At 35.9% G+C, this 10,508-nt stretch overlaps 1 protein-coding gene across 2 annotated transcripts in view; it reads left to right on the top strand.

Moving 5' to 3' along the window:
• TMEM182 (transmembrane protein 182) overlaps positions 1–10,508 on the top strand; it is a 109,746-nt gene that overhangs the window by 1,241 nt on the left and 97,997 nt on the right. Inside the window, exon 1 of one of the 2 annotated variants that reach the window (XM_074192206.1) lies at positions 2,729–3,345. The exons of the other annotated variant lie outside the window; for it this stretch is intronic. The gene's annotated coding sequence lies outside the window, so the exon portion shown is untranslated. Of the gene's footprint in view, positions 1–2,728; positions 3,346–10,508 lie in introns of those variants that run through there. 2 annotated transcript variants of the gene reach the window in all.

Below are 10,508 nucleotides of genomic sequence, written 5' to 3'. Positions count from 1 at the left end.
ACTCTAAATTGTTCTCCAGAAAACTGGCTAGTTACAACAAAGCTACCAAATGGCACCCCATCCTATCCCTTTGGCTCTCTTTCTGACCAGGTGTTCACTTCCCGTAGTCTCCCTGGTCTCTCTTGCTTTGTGCCAACCAGGTGTCTGTGTCCTTAAACTAAATTGGTCTGGAAAAATGATGCACTGTAATGTTTTTAATTTTGACTTTCTTAAAATTTAGTCCATTTTTTAGATTATTGTGGAGTTATGTGTTGGGAGAGTTCAGAAAAAAGTGCTTTCATTCAGTTCAGTTTGGCTCTATCCCTCAGGGTCAACAATGCTAATAAATTTCTGAGGACAGATTTGGATTTAGGTTTTCCCGATTCTAGAGCCAGTACCTTTTCTCCTATAAAACTTAGGAGGGGAAACATTTTAACCCAAGTTGTGAATGTAGTGAAGGCTTTAAATCATAAAACTTTAACAGCAATATTGACCAGAATTATGATTTCACTGATACAATTATCATTTATATTGTCTGGGTTAAGCGGCTGCTTACAAACCAGAGGACAGCAAGTGGCCCAATAGATGGAATGCTGGAATCCCACAGACAGGCATATGTGTTAGGTACCCAGCTATTCAGTAACATGGGAAAGTTCCAGTGCTGGGGAGGACTCATGGTGGGTTGCTCAGACCTCTGCCTACTTAATATCTGATTGCTTCTGCTGGGCATGACAAAATCTCCCAAATATAATCCATTCCTTCTGATTTTCCATTCTAGAGTAAAAATCTAGTTCTTATTTTCTCTTTCTCTCACACACATATGTATCTACAATGCCAGAGCATATATGTAGGTTGTTACTTTCATCATGTCCAACTTTTTATTACCCTATTTAGGATTTTCTTGGCAGAGATACTAGAGTGGTTTGCCATTTCCTTCTCCAGTTCATTTTACAGATAAGAAACTGAGGCAAACAGGAAAATGAGTCTTCCTGATTTCAAGCCCAGAGCTCCATCTATTTTGCCATCTAGGTGCCCTAATTATTCCCTCATACACACACACTCACATACACATATATGCCTATATGCATATATATTTGTATAATAATCTGTTTATGTTTATGTATATTATATATAGTATACATATATAGACATACACATACATGCACATTAATTTAATGGAAAATTTCAATCAGAAATTCAAAGGATTAATTCAATGCATATCATGATAGATTTTTTTTTTAGTTTCTTTTTTTTTTGCAAGGCAAATGGGGTTACATGGCTTGTCCAAGGCCACACAGCTAGGTAATTAAGTGTCTAAGGTCACATTTGAAGTAAGGTACTCCTGACTCCAGGGGTGCTCTATTCACTATGCCACCTAGCCACCCCTAATGCTAGATTTTTTTAACCTTTTTTTGCAATATTTAGGCAGTTGCTTTTTTTTTTTTTAATAATAATGTGTCTCACAGAAGAGATCCCCTTAAATGTTCTGGAACTTGATGCAAACAGCACAATGACATTGAGAGGTATGTTGGTTAAGAGTATTGGATCTGGGGGCAGCTAGGTGGCACTGTAGAAAGAGCAACACCAGCCCTGGAGTTAGAAGGACCTGAGTTCAAATGTGTCCTCAGACATGTAATAATTACCTAGCTGTGTGACCTTGGGCAAATCACTATTGCCTTGCAAAAAAAAACCCAAAAAAGTGTTGGACCTGGAGTCAAGAAACCTGGGATTTATCTCCCCTCTCTAACTTACCTAAGAGGTGTGATTATGGGCAAGTAAGTGACTTAACATTTCTAAGCCTGTTTCCTTAGCTGTAAAATGAAGTTAATAATACCTTTAATACTTTCATGAAGGTATTGTTATGATGATCAAATGAGATAATTTATGTAAACTTTGCAAGCTATAAGGTACCATATAAATGTAAGTAATTACCTTTTTCAGGAGCAGCTAAAGGTATCATCGTCCATTGACTCCCTATAATGAACATCTTCCTAGACGGAAATGAATACTTTTGTCAAATATGTATTTCCTTATTTTGTGGCTAGCTAGACATTAATTTTATACGATTATTGAATAACCTGTATATCAAAGACCTCCTCCAAATTCATGGAAGTTGTGGTTACTATTACTCACAGGCTTAGATATTCTCAAGTCATTTTTTACCTCTACCCACTTAGTAGCTCCTTATCTAGTTCAATTTTTAATAACAAATAATTTTGGTTGATGTTGCAATAAAAATAAAATAAAATGATTTAATTAGTAAAAGCATGATCATATCAGTAGTAGCAGCCCAAGTAAGCAAAAAATGCATCCAATCTCAATCCCCACCCCTAAGGGCAAAACTCACTAGCCATATAAACTTTAATGCCATTTACAAGCCAACATGGAGAGAAATCTTGAAGTTCACTTGCTTGATATAAGCTTCTGATTTATGATTCTAATGGAAGGAATTACATATTAGCCAGGATGCATGAAAAGGAAGAGATTAATTAGATAGAAGTACAAGGGATGATCATAGACTTCATATCCTGGCTAATACATCTCAGAAACATTGATGAGTATCAGCACTGATGACTAAACTACATCATTGACAGGACAGGAAGAATAACTTAATAAGCCACAGGATGATAATATAATAATTATAAAAACCAGCATTTTATAGAGCAGTTAATATGTGCCAAGGGATTTACAAACATTAGTACACTATCTCACAAGTACCTTAGGAGAATTATTGTTGTGTCCTTTCAAATGGGTCAGATTCCTTGACCCCATATAGAGTTTTCTTGCTAGAGATACTAGAGTAGGTTGTCATTTCCTGCTCCAGCTCATTTTATGGATGAGAAACTCAGGCAAACAGAGTTAAATAATTTGCTCAATATCATATAATTAAGAAGTGTCTGAAATCAGATCTGAATTCTTCTTCCTGACTCCACAGCTAGTGCTCTAGTCACTGTGCCACATAGCTACCTACCCTGGGAGGAAGCTGCTATTATTATTTCCATTTTACAGTTGAGGAAATGGAAGCAAACAGTGATTAGATAACTTGCCCAGAGTCATATAATTAGTAAGTGCCTGAGGTAAGAGTTAATTTGACCATATCATAACCCCACCCACTCTGTCAATAAACTCCAGTGGTTATGTAGAATCTCTAATATTGAAAACTTTTTATAACCTAACCCATTCTCATCTAGTCTTCTTATACACTGTTCACCTGCATTCATTCTATGTTTCAGACATATTGGACTATCTAAAGTTCTTCCCACATGACCCTTTGCCTCTGTGCTTTTGAACTGGCTGCCCCCAGGCTTGGATTTTTCCTTCCTCAGAATACCCTGGTTTCCTTACGATTCAGCTCCACCATTTTTGGTAGGAGATCTTTTTTATTTCCTCCACAATTATTGACTTACATTATTTATACCTAGATATATACTGCCTGGTAAAATATATCCTTCTTGAGAACAGTGACTGTTTTTTCTTTTCTTTTTGGTTGTATCATCATTTCTTATCAAAGTACCTGACATACAGAAGAAATGCTTTTAAAAAAATTATTTCTGTCAATGGGGTTAAGTGACTTGCCCAAGGTCACACAGCTAGGCAATTATTAAGTGTCTGAGGTAGGATTTGAACTCAGGGACTCCTGATTCCAGGACCAGTGCTCTATCCACTGCACCTCCTAGCTGCCCCCAGAAATGCTTTTTGATTGATTGAATGTTATTATGTTGCTAGGAACGTTTTGGTCTTCTACCTCTTAATTCTTTTCAACAAATGGTACCTATGTTGGAAATTTCATCATGGCAGTCTTTTTTATTCATCAAAAGCAATGTAACAGAAGATGAAATGTCGCATGAAATATTTCTTATTGTTTTTGAATTCATTATGAAATGAACTCAGTATTTATATTTCCCATGTCCCTTCATCCACTGAATTGCAACTTCATTTTTGTCTTCTTGTTTCATTTATTGTTAAAATGTCAATTTTTATGATTACATTCTTCCAAAGGGGGAAAATGATTCCCTTTTAGAATTCTTACAATTATATTAATGCTTATAGTCTAAAAAGTGTTGTATTCTTAATATCTTCAGCTATCCCACTGTTGTTACTGTGAAAAGGAAGGAGTCCACAAAGGTCTGAGGAGGGTTTTTCCATTTATGTTTTATTTTCATGAATTGGTTGTATTACTAAAGTTTTCATCATCTAGCGAATCACTATTATCCAGTGGTTTATCCTGTGATAAATTAGTCCTTAGACAGTACATTTAATCTGGCTTTCTGCTTTCTGTCAGAGTTCATAGTTCATGCTTTGCAGGCATGAGTCAGTGGAATAGGACTTTTGGAAGTGGTCATTTGACCACTTAACTATATATGTGTGTGTGTGTGTGTGTGTGTGTGTGTGTGTGTGTGTGTGTGTGTCTATGTGTGTGTGTGTGTGTGTGTATACACACATATATATTTCTCTTTCATTTCTATCTTTTCCATGAACATGCCATGAGACTTTAACAACTGCTTTGCTAAAACTGGATATTCTAGAATATTGCTATGATCTCTAGTCATCTTTCAGAAAAGAAAATTTAGTCTGCCATCTCTGTTTCTTGATGAAGCCGTGTTTATTTTAGCAGTCACTATCTTTTTTTTTCTAAATGCTTACAATTCATCCTTTTAGTAAGAATATATTCTAGGATTTTAGAAGGAATCAAAGTCAAATTCACTTGACTTTTAGAATTTACAATTTTCTATTTTTTTCAAAATTTGGACATTTGTGACATTTGTCCTTCTATAATCCCATGGTATCTCTCATTTTCCAAAATATTTCATAGATCATCTAAAGCAATTCATCGATCATATCTTCCTATATTTTTAGCATTGTACTATATAATTCGTCTGGACCTGATTTAAAATGATTAAGTGTTTCTAGATACTTTATTTTTTAGTTGGGTTTTTTTTTTTTTTTGCAAGGCAATGGGGTTAAGTGGCTTGCCCAAGGCCACACAGCTAGGTAATTATTAAGTGTCTGAGGCTAAATTTGAACTCAGGTACTCCTGACTCCAGGGCCAGTGCTCTATCCACTGCACCACCTAGTGGCCCCTAGATACTCTTTTGACTTTCCAAATGGAAATTCCCTTAGAACCTCGGCCTTCTGATCCTTTGGTAATGCTAACCCTCTTCCTCTCACTGGTGAGTTCCTTTCTGGACCTCTATTTTGGTGACAAACTTTAGTTTAGTTTCATTCCCCTCCTGGTTGTACTTCTGATAATGAAGTTTGTCACAGGACTCAACAATCCTCTCACCTTGGATATTCCCTCCTTCCCTGGGGTCTTTTCATCCTTCATCTCTGCTATATTGGTCCCCTCCTCCCATTGATAGATTCCTTTCAGGGACTTCGAGGGGTCAAGTCAACCATGCTTCATTCCTCTTTCAGCTATGCTTCTTTCTCTCAGGACTTATCTACCAAACCCTACATCCAATGGTACCCATTGCTCCCTCTCATCTTTTCTAAAAGAAATTATTCATTTATTATCTTCCCCTATTAAAATGGAACCTGCTTGAGAGCAGAGATTGTCATTTTTCTTCTGTTTGTATCTCTAGCATAGCACCTGGTCCATAGCAAGGGCTTAATAAGTACTTGCTACATGCTGACCTTTTCAGTGATTCCTTTCTTTCTCAGAAGCTTCTCTAGGAAATGGTGATTAAAAAATGAAAATATATTATAAACCATTTGTGTAATCCTTGTGACAGAGATTCATGTCAAAAAGATTCAAGATATCTTCAGAGGTTTCTTGCTCTCTTGGTTTATAACCCCTACCCTGAAAACCTGGGAAAACATATTAGCATCTCACCCCTTTTGAAGCACACAGTGATGTTAAGAAAAGTATAGATTTTTTTGAAAGACCCAAGAAAACATTAACACCAACATCAAAGCTCTTAGAAAAAGAAAAGAGACAGTTCTGAGAAAAGCCTTCCTAAAGGTCTTTCTCCCCTTAGTCAATCACTAAGTCCCACTAGTTAGGACTTTTGACAGCAGCGCCAGGGACAGGTGGTGTTTCCCGTGTGGACTCCTGCAGACCTGGGCAATTCCCAGCAGGTGCACCAAGTGTCAGTTTCAGCTGCAACCAGGTCCTCTTTCTAAGCATATCTTTGTCACCCCCTGCTTGGAATATTCCCTGTCTTATGGATGAAAGAGCTCCTTGTATTCTAGTGATCCACTGTCAGATGAGGGTTCTATTCCTAATCCTTTGTTACTACCCCTACAAACTCATGCTAGAATGCAGAATCATCTAATTCAAAAACTGTCATCAATATCAAGAGGAGACCTCAAATGTCATTATATTTTTCCTCAAAGAACCCTAATTTTTTCTTGTCTCAAAACTCATAAAATATGAGGAAAATTAGACTGAATTATTTATATCATGTAGAATATAATTTCACTTTCTTAGGGTGGAAAGGAGGGAAAGAGAAACTGTACCTAGAGTTGACAAAAATAACTGTGTAAAAAAGTTAGTCTTGTAAATGCATTGGGATTTCTAGATGCAGAGGTTCACAAATATAGAAATTTCCTCTACCTATTTGCTTTTTGTTTCTTTTAGCCCTTTTTTCTCCCACAAATAAAACTAATTATAAGTAAAATTCAGTTTTCCCTGAACACATATTACAACTTAGTCCCCAAGAGGGCTCCCTTTAGCTCTTTTATTTAAGTGAATCTTAAATTACCTCCTCAGTTACCAGACTTTGGTCTTCAGATATTCCTAGCTTTTAACAATGAGAAAAGGATTTTAAACAATATAAATTTTCAGTATGTTTTATAGATCTTAGACAATTTTTGAAATTTATTTCAGTAAATGGAAGTCTGAATTCTATATTTCAAAGTACATATTTCAGTTCTCTAACACTAAACAATTACCCTGAATTTTAGGACATTTCACTCTGATTATTTTTCATTTTGGTTTACAACCTAATGAGAAGCAGGAACTTTACCTATAACCTAAAACAATTTGTAACAATCCCAATTATTCATATAATTAATCCACTGCTCTTCTATTTATATCACCTCTTGATAATGGACTTACTTTCAGAATTCTATCCTGGTTTCCAAAAAGTTAAGTGAAACCAGTAGTATTATACTAAGTAGAAAAGCAGAATATACTAACAATAGAAGATTAAGTCCACTATTGCATTCCTGCTTGTTAAATTCTAATTTTAAATAAACTATTTTAATGAAAAGCTTAATACTTTGCCTACAAAAATCACAGAACATTTCATATTTATCTACTATAGTCTCATTTGGGGACATGATCCTATTATTTCCTTCCTTCTTCCCCCTTTCCTATTCCCATTTTTCACCTGTGATTTCAGAAGCATCAGGAGCTCCCCAGGAGAAAACTTCTGTAGATGTCAGTCTACAATCGCCTGTAATCTATAGTCTGATTTAGGGTAGTGCATGGGAGATGCCAAGAGATTAAATGATTAGCCTAAAATCCATCATATACTATCAAGCAGTATTGAACCCAACTTTTCAAGGTCAGCCCTCAATACAGGTATACCTCAGAGATTGCAGGTTTGGTCCCAGGACACTATAATAAAACAATTATTGCAAAAAAAGTGAATATCAATAAATCAAAGCATGTATTTTTTTGGTTCCCTTTGCAATATAAAAGTCATGTCTATAAAGTGAGTGATAGTATTATGTACAAAAAAGGTACCTTAATTAAAAAGACTTTATTGCTTAAAAAAAATTAGTGTGTGAGCCTTCCGTAAGTAATTCTTTTACTGCTGGAGGTTCTTGCCTTGATATTGATAATTGCTGACTTATTAGGGTGGTGGTTATTGAAAATTGTGCTGAAGAAGGCTGTAGAAAACAATGAAATTTGCCACACTGACTCTTCCTTCAACTTCCTCATTGTAGATTTATCAATTCCCCCAATTTCAATATTGTTGTTCTTCAGGGAATAGGGAGGCCATAGAAAAAAGAGAGAACTGAAAACTGTCAGTTAGTGAAGCAGTCAGAACATACACATTTATTAATTAAATTTACCATCTTTATATAGGTATAGTTTGTGACACACCCAAGAAATTACAATAGTGACACCAAAGATCACTAATCACAGACTGCCAAAACAGATAAAATGATAAGGAAAAGTTTTGAAAAATTTAAGATTCAGAGATGTGATGTGAGCACATGCTACTGGAAAAATGGCACCCAATAGACTTGCTTTTTTTACAGGTTGAAGTTGACAGGAACCTTCAACCTGTAAAAAAAATGCAATATCCACAAAGTGCAATAAATAAAAGCATAATAAAATGAGATTTGCCTATACACTATTTTTTCCCTTGTAAATCTCTAATGGGTGATTTCCTCCACAATTGACATTTTAAGGAAGAACCCAACCAGGTCTTCATTACCCCATTTGGGATTTTCTTGGCAAAGATACTGGAGTAGTTTCCAATTTCTTTCTCCAGCTCATTTTATGGATAAGTAAACTGATGCAAATAGGGTTAAGTGACTTGTCTAGGATTACACAGCTGGTAAATGTCTAAAGTTGTATTTGAACTCAGGTCTTCCTTTTATCTCCCTTTTGTATATTGTTTTCCCTCATTAGAATGTAGGCTCCCTAAGGGTAACTTTAAGCTGACTTTTTGCTTGCATTTGTTACCTTAGTTCTTAATAGGATCAAGAATTTAGTAAGCCCTTAATAAATGTTGACCAGGAAATTTTATTTGACTAGATAAATGATCTTCCTTGGAAGGTAAAAAAAATTCCAAGAGTACATGTCACACTTTTTTTTAATGTCTTTTTCAGTTAGTTAAAAATTCATTTTTTCTTTTTACTTCCCCTGCCCTTGAGAACAAAAGCAAAACAAAACCTATTACAAACATGTATACTCTACCAGAACAAATTTCTGCATTGACCATGTCCCAAAAAAACCTATCTCATTCTACTCTGAGTCTGTTCTTTTCTATAAGCAAGTAAGTAGCATGTTTTGTTACTGGCCCTCTGCAATCCTGGCTGGCCATTTCATAATTAAGAGTTCCTGATCATATTTTTTTCTCCTTTCACTGATATGTTCAGATAATCTCTAATCCCTCCTGTATAATTTACCTGCTGTAATGTTGTTTTGAGTTTGAGAGAAAACTGTGTGTTCCTATGTTGAGAGGGTTGGAAGTCCATGATGAAGCCTTCCTGTTTTTTGAGAGCTGTGTATGGACTGAAAAAAAAAAAAACAACCTACGATTGATTTAGCCCATTGATTTTATTTTATTTTTTTATTTTTTATTTTTAGATTTTTTTCAAGGCAATGGGGCTAAGTGGCTTGCCCAAGGCCACACAGCTAGGTAATTATTAAGTGTTTGAGGTCGGATTTGAACCCAGGTACTCCTGACTCCAAGGCCAGTGCTCTATTCACTGTACCACCTAGCCGCCCCCTGCCCATTGATTTTATGAAGATTCTGGTTTGAGAGGATTTGCGTGTGCATCCCATTCCTTCCTACCCATAGCAAGTTGGTTGTTGTCAGGGCTCATTACAAGTGCTGTAATTTTAAGAGGGTTAATCCTTCAAGTGTGTACTTAAACTTAAGTAGACCTGCTTTGAATATGACTGAAGACAAAGTAAAACAGAACTGAAGGGATTGCCAGTCAAGCTACAGTGACTGGTTGATCCAGCAGCTGTATGACAGATACAGTTGGGTACAGTTTCACTGGGAAAGTATCATATCTATTTTCATTTCATAGATATCTGGTCTATATGTGGTAACCATAGAAAGAACACTGGGTTTAGAACCAGAAGACCCAAGTCTTATTATCATAGATTCATATTATCATATATTTAAAACTGGAAGGGATTTTGTAGGTCATTGAGGACAAATCCTTCCTACAGATAAAGTCCAGAAAGGTGAAGTGATGGACCTAGTGATGTCTAGCTATTATCTGATTTGGTCTTCCATATTGCCTCTCTTTTTGGATAATTCTTTGTCGCAATTTTTAAACAGATACTCATTTGCTATGTGACACCAGCAAGTCACTTAACCCTGTTTGCCTCAGTTCCTCCACCTGTTAAATGAACTGGAGAAGGAAATGGTAAACTACTCCAGTATCTTTGACAAGAAAGCCCCAAATGAGGTCAGGAAGAATCAGACATGACTGAAAAATGACTGAATCACTAAACAGTTTTTAAACATGGAAATTTTACTTGATCAGGTGACCTTGGAAGTCTGAAAAAAAAAAATTCAGATCCAGCTTTGACTCTCTACTACATTTTCCTCATTTGTAAAATGAGGGATTTGAATTAGATAGATTTTCCTTTCCAGTTCATGATCTTTGGTTCTAATGAACACAAACTGGCTTTTCTTCCCTGTAGGAACACTTAATACTTAATGTGTCTGTTGCACAGATGCATAGGATGAACTGGACTGGAAAGGAATAGATTGAATCAGGATAGGCCAGAGGTGATTGGGGAATGGGGCAGGGAAGAGATGGTTATATTATAGAGAAACTGAAATTTTCAACCCATATGCAGAGGAAACCAATACTAAAGTTGCTTA

The sequence above is a fragment of the Macrotis lagotis genome, chromosome 6, assembly GCF_037893015.1.
Source record: "Macrotis lagotis isolate mMagLag1 chromosome 6, bilby.v1.9.chrom.fasta, whole genome shotgun sequence".
NCBI classification, from domain to species: Eukaryota; Metazoa; Chordata; class Mammalia; order Peramelemorphia; family Peramelidae; genus Macrotis; species Macrotis lagotis.
This window is presented reverse-complemented; position numbering and strand designations above follow the sequence as displayed.